Source organism: Arachis stenosperma, chromosome 10 (assembly GCF_014773155.1).
Source record: "Arachis stenosperma cultivar V10309 chromosome 10, arast.V10309.gnm1.PFL2, whole genome shotgun sequence".
NCBI classification, from domain to species: Eukaryota; Viridiplantae; Streptophyta; class Magnoliopsida; order Fabales; family Fabaceae; genus Arachis; species Arachis stenosperma.
In genome coordinates, this window is record NC_080386.1 from 11,986,751 (window position 1) to 12,009,320 (window position 22,570).

The 22,570-nt window shown below is 36.0% G+C and overlaps 1 long non-coding RNA gene across 4 annotated transcripts; it reads left to right on the forward strand.

Annotated features, from left to right (window-relative positions):
- The first annotated feature begins 11,278 nt into the window (after positions 1–11,278).
- Positions 11,279–17,580, forward strand: LOC130954759 (uncharacterized). 4 transcript variants are annotated; one of them, XR_009076407.1, is made up of 4 exons: positions 11,279–11,990; positions 12,127–12,230; positions 13,034–13,235; positions 16,724–17,580. It is a non-coding gene; the product is annotated as an uncharacterized LOC130954759 (long non-coding RNA). The 4 variants fall into 4 exon arrangements; XR_009076408.1 differs by having other exon boundaries at positions 13,037–13,235; XR_009076404.1 differs by having other exon boundaries at positions 13,045–13,235; positions 16,724–17,579.
- The last annotated feature ends 4,990 nt before the right edge of the window (positions 17,581–22,570 follow it).

Consider the following 22,570-nt stretch of genomic DNA (forward strand, 5'->3'; position numbering starts at 1 on the left):
TATGCTTACAAGCGTATGCCGTTTGGCCTATGCAATGCACCGGCAACGTTTCAAAGATGCATGATGAGCTTATTTGCGGACTTTCTAGAGCAATCTATGGAAGTTTTCATGGACGACTTTAGTGTGTACGGTGATTCATTTGAGCATTGCTTAGGTAACCTTGAAAAAGTCTTAGAGAGATGCACCAAAACAAACCTTGTCTTAAATTTTAAAAAATGTCATTTCATGGTCAAACAAGGCATTGTTTTGGGACACATAATTTCAAAAGAAGGCATCTCCGTAGATCCGGCAAAAATAAATGTCATATCTAGTTTACCTTACCCCTCCTCCGAGAGGGAAGTCTGCTCTTTTCTTGGACATGCAGGATTCTATCGGAGATTCATCAAAGACTTTAGCAAGGTGGCCTTACCTCTCTCTCGACTACTACAAAAGGACACGGAATTTGAGCTAAGCAAGGAATGTATGGAAGCATATGACAAACTTAAAGTAGCATTGGCACAAGCCCCTATTGTGCGAGGACCAAATTGGACTCAACCATTTGAAATCATGTGTGATGCCTCGAATTACGCGATAGGAGCCGCGTTAGCACAACGCGAGGGTAAGATTCCCTATGTCATAGCTTATGCTTCCAAAACACTAGACGGAGCCCAATCCAACTACACTACTACCGAAAAGGAACTCTTAGCTATTGTTTTTGCTTTGGACAAGTTCCGAGCCTATCTTCTTGGTTCCAAGGTTGTAGTGTACTCGGATCACGCGGCACTAAAGTACTTGTTGGCCAAAAAGGAATCAAAACCGAGATTAATTCATTGGGTGCTTTTGTTACAAGAATTTGACTTGGAGATCAAGGATAGGAGTGGTTCCCAAAACCTAGTGGCGAACCATCTAAGGCGCCTCGAACACACAAAAGGCGACACCACTCCTATCAATGACTCCTTTCCTTTAGATGCTTTGCACGCAATCTCGGAAGTAGTTCCTTGGTATGCCCCAATAGCAAACTACTTGGTTTCACACACTTTCCCTCCCAATCTCAACAAACACAAAAAGGATAAGCTGAAAAGCGAATCCAAATACTATGTTTGGGACGATCCCTATTTGTGGAGGTGTGGAGCGGACCAAATAGTGCGACGGTGCATACCTCAAACCGAATTCCAAGCAATCTTGGACGCTTGCCATGCTTCCGAAGTAGGTGGCCACTACGGTCCCCAAAGAACGGCAAGAAAAGTCCTCCATTGCGGATTTTGGTGGCCAACTCTTCTCAAAGATGCTTCTCTCTATTGCAAATCTTGTCCCCAATGCATTCGGTTTGGAAATATTTCCAAGAAGGACGAAATTCCCCAACAAAATATGCTTTTTTGTGAAATATTTGACGTATGGGGAATCGACTTCATGGGACCATTTCTAAATTCCAATGGCTTTCTCTACATCTTGTTAGCCGTCGATTATGTGTCAAAATGGGTGGAGGCAATCCCCACCCGAACGGATGACGCTCATGTTGTTTATTCTTTTGTGAGGAATAATATCATTTGTCGCTTTGGCTCCCCTAGAGCAATCATAAGTGACCAAGGATCCCACTTTTGCAACAAAAAAATGGACGGCCTCATGAGAAAATATGGCATCATACACAAAATCGCCACGGCTTACCACCCTCAGACAAATGGCCAAGCCGAAGTTTCTAACCGGGAAATCAAGCATGTGTTGGAAAGAATTGTGAAGCCGAATAGGAAAGATTGGAGCACTAAACTCTCCGATGCACTTTGGGCCTATCGAACGGCTTACAAGACACCCATTGGCATGAGCCCCTTTAGGCTTGTATATGGTAAAGCATGCCACTTACCGGTAGAAATTGAACACAAAGCTTATTGGGCCGTAAAGGAATGTAATATGAGCTTGGGCGGGGCCGGAGTAGAGAAAAAACTTCAGTTAGCGGAATTGGAATGCTTGAGATTAGAAGCTTATGACAACTCCAGACTTTACAAGGAAAAGATGAAAGCCATCCATGACAAGAACATTAGGAGAAGGGAATTCCGACCCGGTGAACTAGTCCTTCTTTACAACTCAAGGCTAAGATTACTACCCGGAAAGCTTAGATCAAGGTGGGATGGACCCTACCAAGTGGAGAAAGTAGAACCTTATGGGGTCTACCACTTGCGCCACCCATCAAGTCCGGACATTTTCAAGGTAAATGGGCACCGTCTCAAATTGTATCATGGTGAGCAAAGAAAGAACTCCAAGGAATTTGAAGTGTTCCTCTTGAGGGATGCACCTCTTGAACAAGAACTTTGAGCTATGGAAAGTCCAACTTAAGGACGGTAAACAAAAGTGCTCGGTGAGAGACACCCCACCATGGTAAGATCTTCCTTTGTACATAGCATTGCATCATTCTTTGATTGACACTTGCTTAACACTTGACCTCATGTTTGTTAGCTAGATTTCAATTTCAATTCTCCTTCATTTGTTAGGTTCATTGGTAGTTTATCAAGTTAAAACGCCCTGCTATAAGTGTTTAAGTGGCTGCTTGGGGGGTTGAAATGTTATAGGTGGTGCAAAAACATGCAAATTTTGAAAAGGCACCCTTCTGCGCGTGCGCGCACCTGGCGCGTACGCGCCCTTGAGGCAATTGACGACCATCCACGCAGACGCGCACTGTGCGCGGACACGTAGGTGGCGAAAAACACCCCTCCATACATTTACCCAAGAGTCACGCCCACACCATGCCAGCGCCATGCCTGAAGCATAGGCCACTCGCGCGCGCGCACATGACGCGTACGTGCGCTTGGGCGGAATCTGCAGATCGACGCGCAAGCGTGCCGTGCGCGTCCGTGTCGATCACCTTGTTGCACTCCTGGTACATATTCCAGAGAGTTAAGCCACTCTCGGGCCCGCGCTAAGCCACCGGCCCAGCACTCTTGCCGCGTGCGCGCACCTGGCGCGCACGCGTCCATACACTAGCAACACGAGATGCGCGCGCGCGCCTAGGCCGCGCACGCGCCTTTTGTTCTACACTCTTCTCTAGGCCACTCCACAGAGAGTTGGACCCACCCCAGGCCGCCTGGGGCATAACCACGTTGACGTGTACGCGCACCGTGCGCGCGCGCGCCAACAGCCCTGTAGCCAACTTCTGGTACCGCGTCCAGAGAGTTGTGCCACCTCTATGCCACCCCTGTGCTGCCAGCCCAAGTGCATGGGCACGCGCGCGCAACGTGCGAGCTTCCACTCCACTTCGCCTCCTTGCGCGAACGCACACCGTGCGCGCACGCGCGGGTAAACGGCGCCAACTTAAGAAGGGGCACACTTACCCCCTTCATTCTTCTTCCCCTTTCCCTCCTCTTCTCATCCCTTCTACTACCCATCCAACCACCACCATTCCTTCTTCTCAACCACCTTTTACCACCTACCTCCGGTGGCCCCACATTAACCCTCCACTCTCCATCACTCCACTCCACAACTTCTTCTTCTATATCCTCCTCCATCTCTCAAGGTACTATACTAAACCACCCTCTTACTCCACCTATCTCTTTTGATTCTTAATCATTTAGTTTCACCTTCTTTTAGGTAGCTTCTTTCCTTTTCTCCTCTTTTTTTTAGTTACTTCTTTAGGGTGTTTTTGTTTTTCTTTCTCTCTTTTTCAATTTAACTCTTCATGGGCATTTGGGTCTCAACTTCTCTTGCATTAGTAGATGAGATGTGTTGCTTGCTTTTCCTACAATCACTGTGCACTGTAATCATTAATAATAGATTGTGGAATGTTACATTGCTTTCACCATCTTCTAATCACATACTACAAAAAGGATGCACGCCAAGTGTTCGACGAAAGGCATACTTGAGTTTTGAGCCCATTTTGATTAAATTGCCTCTCAACTAATCACCTTTGCGTGCATCCCCACTTTCTCCAATCCATTCGCTCACATTTTCTTAACTTGCTTTCCATTTGTGGTCCTTAAGGGTATATGCTTCTCATGCTTTTTACTTGCATGCTTAAACTACCCTTGTACCACATGAAAATGATTTGCCTTGCTCTTCACATGTTATCTTCATTACATGTTGCAGCTGTCATGTAATAATGATACCCATATTCTATGGCATAACTTTTCATTGCATAATCGCATCTAATTACACTTCGTTGGGCCTGATGTTATCCCCTTTCTTTGCTATCACAGAATGATAATCAAAAAGAACAAAGGGAAAGCCCCCAAGAAGCCAGCTTCCAATAAAGCGCGCCAAGAACTAACGGCCAAGCCACTCTTAAAGAAGACTAAGGGCCCCGTTGATGTTCTAGAGAAGGACAACCCTCCAAAGGATTCAAACAAGTTCCCCAACCGCTATTGCGAACTTGTTTACTCAAGAATGATTGAGAGGAATTATCTCCCGGAGCCCCTCCTAGTCCTACCGGCTCACCTCAATCCGATTGTGATGCCACACATTGACCGGAGGCAATGGGGGTTCCTCTTGAGGCAACCAAAGGAAGCCAATCTCTCATGGGTGGTGGAATTCTACTCCAGCTACCACTCGCCCCTTCTCACATCAATATTTGTGCGCCAGAAGCAAGTGCCAGTCACAGTGGAAACCATCCGAGAAGTCCTTGGGATTGGGCCATTGTCAGATGGATATGATGCCTACCAAGAAGTCTTAGCTACATGCGATGACCGTGCATTCGATTGGGGCGCGATCCTCTGCGTCATTGCTTTACCCGACGCATATTAGATTCGGGGGACCATAAAGCAAAGACCGAAGGGTTTAGATGTCCGCCACCTCACTCAAGAAGCCACGACATGGGCCCAAATTCTAGCTCACTACGTGCTCCCAAGCACACATGGGTCATCCATTACCGCCGAACTTGCCTTATTGATATGGTGCATCTTAACTGAGAAACCGGTCGACATTTCGCATGCCATTCGCCAATCCATGGGGCGCATTCATGCCAAGGGAAATCTGCCGTTCCCCGCTATGGTGACCGAATTAGTTGCAAAGGCCGGCGTCAACCGAGAGGCTAAGGATAGGAGAACCTCAATTCCGGTCGAAGGCGATGTTATTCCGACCAAGAGGTGCCTCAAGCCTCCAGAAATCACCAAGGATGTTGGACTACCCACACCAACTCGCAACACTACCACATCATCTACACCACAAAAATCAGCCACCCAACGCCTTGAAGATCTTCACACGAAATTGGACCGTTATGAGAGGCGTAACCAACGCCGATATGCTCATGTGAAGAAACTTCTAAGCGTAGTCACCCCACCTATGGAGGAACCAGATATCTCCACATCCACCGTAACTTCAAGCGGAGATAGCGATGACATTGGAGATGAGGGACACTCGGGACTCGACCACCCATTGCGCCTAACCTATAGCACGGAGGACCGTGCTAAGTTTTAAGTGTGGGGAGGTCGGCCGACCGATCTCCGTAGGTAACATCCGAATAAATTTTGTTCCTTGAACTCCATTGTAATTAGGATAGGTTGCATGATTAGGTTTTAGTTGACACCATTCGCATGATAAGTCTACTTGGTTGGAACAATGAAACTCTTTCCTAGGAAACCAATACTTTGGGGCAATCGTGGCACTGCCAATTTTAAATAATTTGATGCCAAATTTGCATGAAGATTTATATTTTGGAACATGGATTTTGAGTTAAGAACACAAGCTAGTGAGTTTTGAGCCTAATTGCGTGGTTACATCTTATAACCACTTATTCTCCTTCTTGTGTGCATTATTCTCTTTCTATGATTGTAATCCTTGATTTGTTTGATTCTTTATGTCCATTATTTTGTGTATTCATGCATTTATATGATTGAGGCCATCATTTCATTAGCTCACTTACCCAAATGGCCTTGCCTTTGATCTTCCCTTGTTAGCCAAATTTGAGCCTACAATTAACCCACTTTGTTCTTAATTTAGCACATTACAAGCCGTAAAGCGAAAAACAATGAATGTCCTTGATTTGGATCTTTGATTAGCTTAGGCTAGTGTGTGTAAGTATCATTCAAGTGTGGGAACCTTGGGACATTGGGTGAATCAAAGGGTAGTTTTGTATTTTTATTGAAACTATTAGAAATTGGGTACATGCTCATGTATTGATCAAGTGTAAAACCTTATGCATTGATGCTCTTGTATATAGGAAAAAAAAGAGAAAAAAAAAACAAAAGAAAAAGAAAAGAAAAGAGAGAAGAAAGACAATATGGAAAAGAAAAAAATATATATATCTAGAAAAGAAAAAGAGAAAAAGAGAAGAAAAGAAAGAAATAGAAAAAAAAGGGACAAAATGCCCCAAAGTAATGCTCAAATAAAAGTCCATGCATATGTGTTGTGAAATGAAAAGGGAATGCATGAGTATGCGGAAAGGTGAAGAATGGGTAGTTAGGTTAGAACTTAATTATATAGGATGTCGTAGGTTAGATGGGGAGTCTGAGCCTATCAAAGATTCAAATCTCAAGCTCACTTGACCAAATATGCATCCTACCTTAACCCTAGCCCCATTACAACCTAAAGAAAAGACCTCATGATAATTGTATGCATGCATTGAATAATTGTTGATTGTTAGAAGAAAAACAAATCTTGGGAAGCATGATTAGGGGAGAATTGAGTGAATCAACCCCAAACACCGAGCGACTAGAGTGCAAACACTTCTGGTGAGGGTTCGATGCTCAATCCTTTGATTCCCGGCTCTCACAAGCATTCCTCATGCAAGGTTGCATATATCGCATTTGATGCTCAAAATTGGCAAGTCCCATGCATTGACCACCATCATGCCCCATATGCTCGCGTACATCCTAGGAAGGTTGATTTGTTCCTAACCAAGTAGATAATAGCACTAGTCAGAGTTGCATTCATATAAGTAGGTTGCACTTCATGAGTCTTACATTCTTATGATCCCTCGGTCTTCTGAGTTTCTTTTGCACTTCTCTAAGCATGAGGATATGCTATAATCTAAGTGTGGGGAGGTTGATAAACCCCATTTTGAGGGTTTATCTTGTGTTGATTTCAGGGGTTTTATCAATGATTCCACACACTTTCTATATGAAAATAAGAGATTTTGTGTTCCTTTCCTAGTTTTGCCCCATAGATGAAAACATGCTTGTTTTGCACTAAAATAGATACATTTCTAATCTTCTCTTGATGCCATTCGATGTCGTGACCTGTATGTTAAGTGGTTTCAGAATATAGGGCAAGGGATGGACCAGAAGAGAGAAGGAGGACGGGTGCAAAGGAAGGGAGCATGAGAATTGAGCCTTGGAAATCTCAGCATGGGCGCGTGCGCGCACTTGACGCGTCCGCGTGGGTAGAGCAACTAGAAGTCGAAGCCAAGAGCCAAGCCACGAGCCGGCTTACGTAGCGGCTAAGCCATGATCTTCATGGGCGCGCACGCGCACATCACGCCTCCGCGCACATTACAAGACGCCTCGGTGGCGCGCGCGCGTACCTTGCGCGTGCGCGCCGATGTTCGAATATGATTTTTTAAGAAGTCACGTGACTTAGGCGTGGAGGTAGTTGGGAATCCCATTTTTGGGAAATGCCTTGGCGGGAAAAGTTTAAGAAGACCAAAGGAGCAAGGGTTAAGGACTTTTAGTTCATTTTCTAGATTTTAGATATTTTTGAGGGATAGTTAGTTACACTCTTGGAGGAGAAGGAGAGAGATTCCAAGCTTTCACTAGGGTTCATCTTCATTCAATTTCTGAATTTTCAATCACTCTTTAGTGAGATCCATTGCAATTCTCACTTCATTTTGCTCATGTCATAGATTTTCTTCTCCAATTTCAAGTAGTAGTTGTAATTGCTCAATTCTCATAGATCTAGAATTCAACTTTGTAATTTTGGATTTCATCAACACTTTGAGAATTTGATTTTCATTGTTGCTCTTTGATACTTGTTGTTAGTTCCTTGTGTTGCAATACTTTTAATTCTCCTTTTCTTCTCATTTTACTATGACTTCCTTTCTTGCTCATCAAATGTTTGATAAAATGTCAACACTAGTTATGGAGTAGAAATTTCTTACTTGGCATAGGGTTGGGCCATTAGAAGAAGTTGAATAGTCGTGTCAATTGTTGATTTGGAATTAGGAATTGCTAATTGACTTGGAGTGCACTAAAGCTAGATTCCCATGAGGTGAAGCTAGAACTTGTGACTCAAGTTGATTATTTTCATTTGACTTTCCTCTATACCTAGGGGATAACTAAATGAGGCAAGGCCTAATTGTTGTCATCATTGAATGAACTATAAGGATAGAAATTCTAATGCCAACCCTAAGCCAAGTCTTTTAATAATTGATTGTTTGTTTCCTATTACTTTGCTAAAACCTTCAAAGAATCCTAACAAGACTTTCTAATAAAAAAGATGCACACTTTGGCAATTTCAAGGGAGGACGACTCGGGAGACTAGTACTCTCGGATATAGATTGTAGGATTGTTTGGTACGGAATTTAAGTGTCGATTAGACTATACTCACGATCATATTCATCTTTGAATTCTAATTCGGCATGCAAAATTTCGTTTATCATTGCATGATTATCATTTTCAATTTCTTTCAAAAATCTAAATTACTATTATAAGATTATAAACTAGATAAATAAATATATAAATTATTCACAAAAATTAAAAAAAGAAATAACTTACAAAAAAAAGAATGAGATATGATAATGGAAGACTTCTTGCTATCTTCTGCAAACTGTAAAAAAGAAGCGAGAGTTGAATGATAAAAGAAGAAAGACATTTTGTTTTTTGTTAGAAAGAAGGAGAAAAGAAAAGAAGTGATTTTTGCTATGTTTCACGATGCTAATCAATGTTTTGAAAATTGAAGTAAACCAGTCGGATTGATTGGATTAACCGATAACCAATTCTCTAGCCGAATCGGTTGACATAGAAAACTGCCTGATAAAAAACTGACGAATAAATCGATCAAACCAGTGATAAACTAATGAGTCGATAGCACTGGAAGTTTTTTTTAATGATTTTTAGAGTTTTAGTTTAAAAATAAAAAAGAAAAATCAGAATACTAAAGTAGAGCTTTCTCCTTTTCTCTCTCACAAAAACCCTAAACCCACTACCCCTCTCTCTCTCAACCAGCAACAGTTTTAGCCAATGCCCAGCTCTGTCGTCGCCGAACTCTTCTCCTCAACCAGAGGGTGCCGTCACCACCAGAAATGACAGACAGAAGGTCAGCTTAAAGCTCTTGGATGTTGTCGCCTCTGGACTTGCAGATCGAAGCTCGTGGTCATCTTCTACTCTTCTCTACATCGTCGTCGTCATCGTCATAGACTTGCAGATCGAAGTGTAGTCAGTTTGATTCCTCCTTCGCTGGTTAGTCTGCTTGATCCTTGTCTCTATCTTGCTATTCCTCCCTCGCCGGTAGTTGAGTTTCATTCCTTCCTCGTCGCCTGTTTCGTTTCCCGATTGCTGTCATTTTGGTTCCTCTGATCTGTCATTGCCAGTAACCTCTACTTGTTTAGTTTTTTTGCTTTTGTTAATTTTTATGATTTTTAGTTTCTATTTTTGTATGATTCTGGAACTTGGAATAATCGAATAATGTTTATGATTATGAGTGAGCACTGCTGAAATATATGTTTGCTTCAATTTATGTTTGTTTATTTAGTTTATTTTACTTATTTTGAGTTACTGAAATCTTATTCTTGAGTTGCTATTTTTTTCTATTTGTTGTGTTATGAGTTGAGGTTGTTGATGGTGTGATTGCTGAATTTAAATTTTTTACTTAATTTTTCTATTTTTTGGTGTTTTTGGATTCTGTAGCCTTTCTGTTTTTGGATTCTAAGTGTTTGTTCTGAGAATTATTGCTAATTACTTGATTAGAACTTTGAAGTTAATTAGAAATTTTTATTTTGTAGTTTTAAATAATAAAATGTTAACAAATTATTATGTGAAATTGTAAAACTTTGAATTTTATTAATTTAGAAATTATTGAATTTGAATATTTGAAATTGTATATTAAATTTTTAATAATTTTATTGTATATTTAATTAAACCGATTCAATTACAATTCAATCCGTATTAGATTATTGAACTATTAAACCAATCACTTGACCGGTTCAATGACCAGTTCAATTCTCATAACTAGGGGTGGCAAACGGTCCTAAACTCGTTGGGTCGGTCTATGTAACCTGTCAAAAAAGCTGGGTTGGGCTGAAAAATTGATACTGTCACACATCAAAAGTCCACCTTACCCAAACCGCTTAAACCGTAGACTTTGGCGGGAGGGGGGATGGGGGCTTCTCTGCCAGGCTCAGGTTTTTTTTAAATGTTCTAGTTTAGTGTTTTGAATTATGTTTTACGTGATCGATTATGTTCTAAACTTATAGAGGTTTAATCATATTTTTTGGACAATATTTATTTTAATTTGTACAATATTAATTTTATTATTTTGCTTCAAAAAATTTGGTTTATGATTATGTTTATTACATATTTATAATTATAAAGACTTTAATGTTTGTGAATTTAGAAATTATAATTTTTTTATATTTTTAGAAATTATAAATTTATTAAAATAGTTGTCAAATTATATATATCATTTAATACTTAATATTAAAAAATGAAGAGATTTTGTGGGGTTGGCCCACCAGCTCGCTAGTCGTTGTTAGGTGAGGTAGGGTGAGGTTTTAGGACCGCCTCATTAGGTGGGGTGGGGAAGGCTTTTGGCGGGATGAGGTGGGGCGAACTTCTCTGCTTGCCACCCCTACTCACATCCTTAATGGTAATAAAGAAAGGAAGTGATTTTTTTTTGTACTGAAAAAGAAGTGATCTTTAATCATTAAAGATTACATATTAAGACATGACATATAGCCTTTCTTTGGTTTTTTTTTTTGGTAATTAGTCTTTCTTTTTTTTTTACGGTATCTCTCAATCTGATAAGTTAAGGATTAATCTACAGCAGTAATGAGCTCTATTTAAAGATTTGCCGATGGCCAATGAATTGCTGCATGCACAAGGTGGGATTCATATTCCCGACACTTGCTTAAACGAATTAATGAACTAATCATTATACCAACCCAACTTAGCTAGCCTTTCTTTTCTTTTTTTTTTTTTGGTATTAAGACGGGACCAGAGCCCCAAAAAAAGAGAATTACATTAGAATTAAACGAGGCAGAGATGTCCCTTGTTCATCATCTACTAATAATCTAAGAACCTCTCTAGGAGGGGTATCCCAAAAGTGGAATCCTAGATCTAGATTCAAATTTTTGCGTGCCAAGCAATCTGCACATCTATTGCCTTCTCTATAAATATTCACAAACTAATTTGCCAATTCCCCTTTTTTCACTTACTGATGTCTCTAATCAAAGCATTTGGGTGGTTTATAAGATTTCTTGAGCTGTTGATAATCTCTATTACTGGCTTGGAGTCACACTCCACTTTAATTTTTCTTATCCTCAAAGTCTATGCTAGTTCCATTCCCTTTTTTATTCCCCACAGTTCCGCTATATAAGCTGTGCACCTCTCTATGTTGAAGGAAAATCCAGCAACCCATTTGCCTTTTCTATTCCTTAAGAGCCCGCCACACCCGACTTTTTTCATGCTCCCTGCACTGTGCCATCGGTGTTAAGCATTATCCACTCCTGTATTGGTGGCATCCATATTATTTTCTGAATCTCTTTGTTCTTGTGTTTTCGATTCTCCACCATTCTCTGAAATGTTTCCTTGACTTTTGCCACTTTCTTCATCACTTCAAGTCGAGTATTTTGGGGCCTGTTATAATTTGGCTCATGAATTTTCTTATTTCTCCAATTCCACATCTTCCAGCATGCTATAATAAATATATCCATCCAATTCTGATTTTGGTCATGTCCTAATTGTTGTTGTATGTTCATATCCATCCATTCTTCTCTATTTGCTTGGAAGAAAATCTATAATGCACTTGGCCGAATGAGTTGCACCCAAGTACTGAAAACTTTGGGGCAGTTTCTCAGAGCATGGAGCAGGTCTTCTTAATGGTTTTGACATAGCTGATAATCTCCTCTACTTGCAAACATCATTGTCTTTTTGTGATTGGTGAGTATTTGATTTTGCTTTGCTTTCTAAATAAAGATCTTCACTTTTTGGGGTCCTTGCTACTTCCAGATTTTACTCCAGATTCTGATTGTGGGATTGGTCCAATTCGCTAATGCTTTGTATGTGCTGGCAACAGAAAAATCCCTATCATCCAAGTGCATCCATCCAATTATGTCTGCACCATTTTCCTTGTTTGGGCAGGGGGAGCTCCAAAATCTTCATTGTTGTTTCCTTTGGGAGGTAACTTTTTAAACTGTCTCTGTTTCAATTTCCATCTCTATTTATCCATTCACTGATAGTGCTATCTATGTTTGTTATGTTCATTGTTACTATGTTAAGAAGGGTGTCCTCGTTGTTCACCCATCTCTCAGTCCAGAATCTAGTTGTTATCCCATCTCCAACGAATTTTATTGTGTGCCTTTGGAATGTTGGCCAATTCTTCACAATTTTTTTCCACATGTTCGAATCTACTTTCCTAGCAGTAGAATTATTTATGTTGTTGTCTCCATTGCAATATTTTTGGATTAACACTTTTGCCAGAGCGAGTTAATATTCTCCTGTAATTGCCAAATGATTTTCATTAAAAAAGCATAATTCATCAAACTCAGTCTCCTAAATCCCAATTCTCCCTCATGTTTAGGTGTGCAAATAGTTGTTCAACTGATAGCATACCATTTTTTCCTCTGGTCTTCATCTTCCCATATAAAGCCTCTTTGGTTTCTTTCTATTTCATTACAGATACTCCTTGGTACTCTCTCATGTTGCATTTCGAAATTAACACTTGGATTTATTGCTGATTGTGCCAATGTTATTCTGCCCACTAATGATAGGCATTTTGATTTCCACCCTTTTAGCTTTCGTTGAACCCTTTCTAAAACTATTTTGTCCTACTTTGTTGTTGTTGTTAATCATAGCCCCCAAATATCTTCCAAGAGCTTGATTCTCCTTGAATTCTATTTTTTCCTTGATGCTTTGCTTGATTTGCGCTGGAGTATTTTTAGAGAAAATTATTGATGTTTTTATCGAATTGATCTTCAAACCAGTAGCTTTGCAGAAATTTTCCATTACTCTGTTGATTGCCTCCATTTGGTGTGTTGAAGTATCAGCAAACAACAGCAGATTGTCTACGAACATTTGGCGAGAAATTTTCATTTTCTTTCTTCCCACCATGAAAGGGATCCAATATCCATGATTCACCTCTTGCTCTATGTACTGTGACAGTTTATCCATGCAAATGACAAATAGGTAAGGAAAAATGGGGTTTCCTTGTCTAATTCCTCTTATAGGACTAAAGTTTTCTATTTTGTTGCCATTCCACAGGATGTTGTAACTGACTGATCTGACTTCCTCCATAATGATGTGAATGATTTTCTCAAGGAGCTGTAGTTCTAGGAGCCTTTTTTGAATAAAATTTCAATTGATTGTACCATATGCTTTTTCAAAATCGATTTTGATTGCCATATAGTTCTTCTTCCCTCTCATTTTCTTCATAGAATGCATTACCTTCTTTGCAATAAGGATGTTATCTTGAATCTTCCTTCTTGGTATGAAACTTGATTGATGTGGACTAATTCTGTCATTTAGGTGATGTTTGAGTCTTTACACCAGAATTTCTGTTAGAATTTTAAGCCCGACGTTGTATAAGGCTATTGGCCTAAATTGTATGATAAATTCTGGGTGTTGGAGCTTTGGGATGAGAACTATCAGGGTGGAGTTAGAGTCCTTCAAAAGGGTGGGATTCCTCCAGCAATCCTTAATGTAGTCACACACTTTGCGCTTTAGAACCTCCCAATTGTTTTTAAAGAAAACGGCTGGGAATCCATCCTCTCATGGAGCCTTGAGTGAACCAATGCTGAAAAGGGCCTTTTGATCTCCATATCTGTTGGTATCATCTCTATATTCCTGCCAACCAAAGGGTTCAAGTTAGGCATGTCTATATTATCTAACCGTAGTGGAGTGATGATTATCTCTTCTTGGTAAAGTCTTTTGTAGGAATTGATGATGTGATATTTTAGTTATTGTTCCTCCTCTATCGAATTTGCATTGGCATCTCTAATCTTATGAATCTTGTTCTTTCTTCTTCTTATAATGGCTTTAGTGTGATAGAACTTTGTGTTTCTATCTCCTTCAACCACCCACTGCTCTCTTGATTTTTAGAGCGAGAAAGCTTCTTCTTTATCTAGAATGTCTTCTAGTTCTCTTTTTAGATTTGTTTCCAAATTATCCTGAAAAGGATTTTTTCCGTAGCTAATTCTTTTTTGGATGCCGTTATTTCTGTTTAAAAGTCTTTTCTTTGTCCTGAAAATATTTCTAAAGACCTCTTTGTTCTATTTACTTAGATCTTCCCTGAGACTGTTGAGGTTGTGAATGAACATGTTGTCCTCTTTCCAATGTTTTTCCAAAAATGGCCTGAAATCCGGGTGCATTGACCACAGAGCTTCGAATCTAAAAGGTTTGCCACTCTTGCAATCGGTTTCTTTATTTTTCGTTAACAAAAGAGGATGGTGGTCATATTTGGTTCTAGGCAGAACTTTAACAAACGCTTCTTGAAATTTGGTTCTCCATGAGGGATTAGATAAAGCCCTATCTAATCTTTTGAAAACTCTATGATATCCTTCCCATTGCGGCCCTCTCCAAGTAAACCTAGTTCCAATAAATCCTAGATCTACTAATCCGCATCTATCAATCCAATTAGCAAAGTTTTTACACATTCTAAGATCAATAGGTCTGCCACCTTTTTTCTCAGTGATATCTTTTATTTCATTAAAATCTCCTATTAACAGCCAAGGTTCTCCCATGTTTCTTGCTATTCTTTCAATACTCTGCCAAATCACTCTTCTATTGTTTGGTTGTGGATTCGCATAAACCACTGTGAGGCACCAGGGATCTTAGTTGTGACGCTACACTCTTGTATGTATAAATTGCTGGTTAGATTCTAATGTTGTAATAGAGATACTGTTGTCCTTCCAGCATATCCAAATTCCTCCTATAAATCCTTGAGCTTCCTCAATACTAAAATTGTTGAAACCAGTACCTTGGATAATTCTTCTAGCATTATTATTGCTAACTTTTGTTTCCAATAGGAACACAATGTCAGGATTATATTGTCTTAAGAATTCTTTTAAGGTGCATCTAAAAGCACAACTAGCCGTACCTCTAACATTCCAAGACATTATAATCATTAAAATTCTTAGAAGGAATTAGTTTAGCTACATATCCACAGCTGTGTCTTTCCCTATCTTACTGATTCTGGGAGTTTCACACTCGACTCCCATTATAAGGTCTTCTATCTCCTTCTGCATGTCTGTTTTCATAGGCACATCAGATCTCTGTTCTAGCTCTCTAGGGTCTGGTGGTTCTTCCTCCTCTATTTTTTGGTATTTTTGCTCTTTGTTGTTGGTTGTTTGAAAATTTTTATTTTGCGTGTTGCCATTTGCTACTTTCAAGCTCTCCTTGTATTTAGCTATGTGTGTTTTCCTTGTTATTCTGGCTGCTTTCTCCCTTGTATATCACTTTATTTGTGTTGTTCTGATTTTTTCTGCTTGTATTTGCTGAGTTTGTGCCTAAGTCAGTTCTATCTGGTTGTTCTTATTTTTTGTTGTGTTGCTCTTTTCATTTTGATTCTTGTTTGGTTGTTTTGTCTCTTTTCCTTTGACTCTTTGATTCTGTTCTTTCTCCTCTTGTGCTACTTTTTTGTTGCTTTTTTATTCTCTTTCCTCCTCATTCTCCATTCCACTTTTATTTGGCTCTTCTATTTCTAACACACTATATCTTGACTTATTATTTTTCTTGCTTTCTTTCTCTTTGGTGTGGCGGGCACCAACTTCCTCTTTGTTCATTTCCATCCTCATTCTTCTTTGTCTATGAATTATTATCCATGGGCCATACTTATTTGATCCCTAGTTCATTGTGGCTTCATTTTCTTTTGCTTTCTCTTGTTCATTTTTTCCTGCTGCTTCTTGAGTTACTGCTGCTGTTTCCATATTTTTTGTTGCTTGTTTTTCCTTCTCTTCTTTCTCTTTTTGTTGCTATTATTTTTCCTCTTTTAATTCCTTTCAAATATCGCAGTTTTTCTGTTCATGGTTTACTTTACCACATGTAAAGCAAATCTGGTGTATGTCCTTATATTCAACTTGGTATTCTTTTCCATTTACCATGTATCTTCCTAACAGTGGCTTAGTTAAGTCCACCTCCACACATAGCCTTGTGAATTTTCCTCGACAGAGATGCAAGGTGTTGTAATCCACTTTACAGGTTCTACCTATGAGGTCACCTATTTTTCTTAGAATCTTTTCATTGTAGAGTTTGATGGGAAGGTTTGAAAGTCTAACCCATGCTGTGATTTTGTCAATCAACGTAAGAATGGGATTAAAATTTGGCTCCTAGAGTCTTAAAGCCAAGTAGTGGTCATATATTTTCCAAGGACCATCAAGGAGATCATGATTTAAATCATCCTTAGCATAAAACTTCACTAGGTAGAAGTCATTGTCAAGGTCTATGACATCCACTCCACCAAATCTGCCCCACATCATTTCTAGCCTCCTTTTTCATGGTTGCGTATCCAATCTTTCTCCCCATGAGTTTAACAATTAGGGATTTTCACCATAACTTCTAGAGTTCTCTTTTAGCATTATCATTTATAACAATGTTAAACATACTGTTTTTCATATCCATAACTAGTATGTCTTCTTTGTCTTTTTTCCTTACATCTTTTTTTGGTTCTGTTGTTTCAGGTATTTTTTCCTAGTCACTCATCAATTCTTCATTTTCGGTCTCTGATAGGTCTTCATCGGATGTTGCTCCAGCTCCAGTGACTATGTTCGCATAGAACCTCGTTCTCTAATTCTCTACTTTATCTTCCATCCAATCTTCATGACAAGGGATAAACGCTTGTGTGTCTGAAAACCCATCTTTCCCTTTCCTAATCTTCTTTTGTTTCTTGCTTGGTTCTCATGTTCCTGTGGTGGTCGGGAGTGCTCATTGGGGGCCCTTTCCGACCTATCGTTGCCGGTCATGGGCGGTGGTGGCCGTTTGAAACGTTAGCTTGTGCAGAGAAAAAACAAGGAGGGTGCTAACGGCTCCTTTCTTTTTTTATTTGTGTTAAGTGATAACTAATTAACTATACCCATGGGCCATGGCCCAAGACCCCAAGCTGACAAGTCTATTTGAGTGGGGAAGAGGCCATGCTTTTTTAAGTTGGGGGGCCACTCCTTTATATATATATATAAAGGGAATTTTTTTGGGGGGCTGGAGCCTCATGAAATTTCGTCCCAGATAATTAGCATTGGGAGATAGGTACACGGGCTTGGGCAAAAGGAAAAAAAATTAGCAAGACTTTAAGCCTAATCAGGGGTAGCTCTCTTTTTCAAATTTGATTCTCTTCTTCAAATATCTGTTGCTAACCTAGAGATAAAGATGAGCAAGGTAAATTATGTTCATTATTTATTAACAAGCAAATCATGTGACCAAATCACTCACATTATTGTTGATTCAAAATTGATCAACTACCTCCTCGTGTAATTCAATTTCAATAAGCTAAGAGCAACTTTCTTGTTACGCATTGTAATTTCATACTCTAATGGCTTTTAATCAAAATCAAACCCACTGCACTATTTCCTTCACACACCCATAAACACTTAGTTTGATTTATATGGATATGAAGATTGAAGAAGATTTTGATCTAAAGAGAGATAGAGATAAAGAGAAATATATATGACAGATGATTTTGAAAAATTATATGTATATGTGAAGAAGAAATGGTTTGGTTCATTCCTTTATTTGCAACAACTAGAGGTTGTATCCAAAAGGATAACATAATTCCAAATTGTTAAAGATGTACTTACCCGGAGGTATTTTCTAGAAAATTGATGGTCTAATAATTTCACAATTTGGGATAAAATTTTTTGTCTTGGGTTTTACTAACTTTATTCAATATTGTCATTCTTATTTTTATAATACTCTTTTTTTTTTATAAATTTATACAAATATACCATGCAAAAGAATAAATAATGTAAAAGTAGCATTATAAAAAGGTAAATGCTATCCAACCCCCTCTAAAATAACATGTAAGTTACCCTTCATTATGTGTCACATTGTAATTGGTCCTTATTTTAACTATAGTTGAGTTATTTTATAATTTATTATTCTTAAAATATCAAAGCTCCACTCCCGTTAATTAAAGCACATTCCACTCCTCCATTTTTTGTTCATCACTTCATCACCTAGATTCCGTCCTTCCAAACACCATTGCTTTCGTGACAAGAAGCACCAACGTCATCGCCATCTACTGTCTTCCCACACAACCTCTAATTAATGGTTAATTTTAGTTATTAAATTTTTTTATTAAAAAAATATATCTTTATTTAATTATGTGACGGAACATATATTTATATGTAAAATATAATATAATAAAATAAATCTATTCAAAGTATTTAAAAGTTTAATTAAAATTATGAACATACAAATATAATAATAAAATTTGTACTCCAAACAAATAAACATATTTTTTTATCATACATATATTATTTAAAAAATAAATATATTATTAAAATTAATAACAGAAATTTAAAATAATAAAATTTAACTTTCTTACCGTATTTTTTATAATATTTTTATTTTTTTAATTTTTAATTTATTAGTACTTTATTATTTAATTAAAAATTAAACAAAATATTTTTATGAAAAATTATTTTTTGTATTATATTAGAGAAGAGACCAATGTAGCAGTTTAAAAAATAAATTATATAAATATTTAAGAGATAAATATGAAATACAAACCTAAAATAAATAAAACAGACAAAATGGGAGTACTACTGAGAAATGGAGAATTATTTTTGTCTGTTTTATTTATTTTAGGCATGTATTTCATATTTTTCTCTTAAATATCTATCTATATAATTTACTTTTGTATTTAAAAATTTTAATATTATCTATTTTTTATTTAAAAATTATTTTTACATTATTTTTTAGACTGTTATATTGGTCTCTTCTTTAAGATAATACAAAAAATAATTTATAATGAAGATAATTTATTTAATCATTAATTAAATAATAAAGTACGAATAAATTAAAAATTAAAAGAATAAAAATATTATAAAAAATACTTGTAAGAAAGTTAGATTTTATCATTTTAAACTTGTGTTATTAATTTTAACCATTTATTATTTTTTAAAATAATTTATGTACAATAAAAATATATTTTTCTAATTTTAATTATACTTTTAAGTACTCTAAATAGAGTTATTATATTATATTTTACATATGAATATATGTTCTATCGTGTAATTAAATAAAGATTTATTTTAATAAAAAAATTAATAACCAAACTAAACATTACTTAGGTATATATTTCATATTTATCTCTTAAATATTTATACAATTTATTTTTTAAACTGTTATATTGGTCTCTTCTCTAATATAATATAAAAAATAAATTTTCATAAAAATAATTTGTTTAATTATTAATTAAATAATAAAGTACTAATAAATTAAAAATTAAAAAATAAAAATACTATAAAAAATACGGTAAAAAAGTTGAATTTTATCATTTTAAATTTCTGCTATTAATTTTAATAATATATTTATTTTTAAATAATATATGTATGATAAAAAAATATATTTATTTTTTTGGAGTACAAATTTTATTATTATATTTGTATGTTCATGATTTTAATTATACTTTTAAATACTTTGAATAGATTTATTTTATTATATTATATTTTACATATAAATATATATTCCATCACGTAATTAAATAAAGATATATTTTTTTAATAAAAAAATTTAATAACCAAATTAACCATTAATTATGTGGGTAAGCAGTGATTCACGTCAAAATGAGGCACTGGCTATACTATACTGGGAAGAGAGGTTGTGTGGGAGGGCATTAACCATTAATTAGCGCTTCTTGTCACGAACGCGACGGTGCTTGGAAGGACCAAATCTAGGTGATGAAGTGATAAACAAAGAATGGAGGAGTGGAATGTGCTTCAATTAACGGGAGTGGAGCTTTGATATTTTAAGAATAATAAATTATAAAATAACCTAACTATAGTTAAGATAAGAACCAATTACAATGTGACACGTAATGAAGGATAACTTACATATTATTTTAGAGGGAATTGGATAGCATTCACCTTATAAAAAATAGAAATAGCGTTATTGCTTTCCGATTTCTGGATACCTTTTGTTCATTATGTAGCTACTATTGTTATTAGTTTTATGGTGTTGCAACGAACTTTAGTGGCTCTAATATGGAAATAATAGCTAGTGTGTAATGGGAGAGGCATGAATAGTGATCTTTATTGATATATTTTAGAAGAATCTAGAAACTATAGGAGTTTGTAATAGGCTTTTGTGTCGAATGTTAATTATCTATTTACATTATTCATATTAATATAAGATGATTTAATATATCGAGTAATATGAGAACCTGAGTAAAATTACTGTTCATCATGCTTATGTGTATTAGTTTTTAATGTATACTTCCTAACTAAATCTCTAACTAAAATAGTCATGCACTCGTGCTATACTAAAATTATTTTTGAAATTTAAATTATATCAATTATATTTTTAAAATTGATAAAAATACACTATATTAATTTTTGACTTTTTTTTATGTACTAACATCGCCTGATAATATGAACTATATATCATATTATGATTTGACCACGTATAATTATATAATAACGTAATAATAATTGACATATAATATACTGACCTAGACTGTTATATCACATATTATAATATTATTTGTTTGTGTGTCAATTTGTGTTTTGTGTTATAAATACATTCAATTAATTCCTAACTTTATACTAAATAACTCATTTTAATTTTTAAATCTAAACCTAATTTATTATTTGTTGAAGGCTTTACAGCTGACCTGACTTAGCCTATATAAAGAAAAATGTTAGTGAGAATGATAAAAATCTCTAAAATCTTATTATTAAAAGAATAATAATAAGAGATGGTTAGTAGAGTTAATCATTGTGAATAAAATATTATATAAATTAAATCATTATACTACTATATAGTAATATTATAACCTTCAGAAATCTATATATAGGTCATTATATAATTACGTTGCCATGGCAATTCAAAAATCTGCAAATTAGTAAAAGTTACTATGACCCATCTATCATTCACATCTTAACTTATAAGTCATTATTATATGTTTATTAGCAATAACCATTTCAAAACCTAATATCCAATGTTTCAAAACCCGCAATTCTTTAACCATATAAGATAAACAACCAGCATGAGTCCATCAAAAAAAGATACCGGGATACCAAATATGAAAGAGAAGTCAAATGCCAACAAGACCAAAAAACAAGACAAGCCAAATATTAAACTATATCCAATATATCAACTAATTTCAAATCTTCAAGATGATTTCTTCTTCTCTTTCTTCAAGGCAAGCTCAAAAACCTTCGAGGAAAAAATGTATACTATTATATAATGATACAATTTAAAAATATATGAAAAAAAGTGATATTGTAATACCAAAATTTATAACTTCCATTTTTCAAATTATATTTGTTGGAAGTCAATTCCGTTTACAAATAAATATTGCAATAAACAAATTCAAATTTAAATTCAAGAAATATAACAATATGTTGAACTATATATAAACTAATAGTAATTCTAATAAAAAAAATCATAATTTTAATCTAAATTATCTAACTAGTAAAAAATAATAATAACCAATTCTACTTACTAACTAAAAATTAACGTATAACTAAATTTTAAATTAACTAAAACAAAAAAAATGATCATGAACTTGAGCTTCAAAATCAGCCACTGTTGGTGGAGCATCGTAGCGATGCTGGAGGAAGCTCTGATGATGCTAGAGGAAGCTCTGATGAACAAAGAGGGAGAAAAAGTTTTGTGGCTGACACTAAATTGTAAAAGGGAGAGAATAAAAGAAGGAACTGGTTTCCAGAGAGTGTGGAAGAAGAAGAGAGAATAGAGAGAGAAGGGAATTTGAAATAAAAGAGGAGAAGATTCGTGTTTTAAATTTTAAGGTTATTTATCGACGAATTTATTGGCAGATAAATTTGACGGTAACATTTTGCGAATAACTAAAACGCTGCGTCACACTAAATTAAGTTATTGTTGAATTTATCTGCTAGTAAATCCGACAGTTACTAATATGCGCCAAATTTCTTATTTTTTCTTCAATTATATTTTATCAGCGATTTTATTGTCGAAATAGTGAATTTGATGGCAAAAACTTGACATGATAAAATAGTTTTTATTTCTATCTATAAATCTAACGATAAATTTGATAATAACATATAACACTAAATCTACCAATAAATTTAATTGTACTCATCACTTTTCTTATAGTGATAGAATATTTAATTTATAATTTTCTTTGTATGCACTTGGCAACTCTATCTTTACTACCATTTATAAATTCTTGGTACTAGGAAATTAAAGTTCTCATTGCGCGACACTTATATTCGAATGTTTATCCAACCGAACCTCCTTAATTATGCTTTAGGACACAAATTTCTATTTTCTAATGATAAAGCCAAATCTTATAATAATTTAATAATGTTTACAAATTGTAACATCAA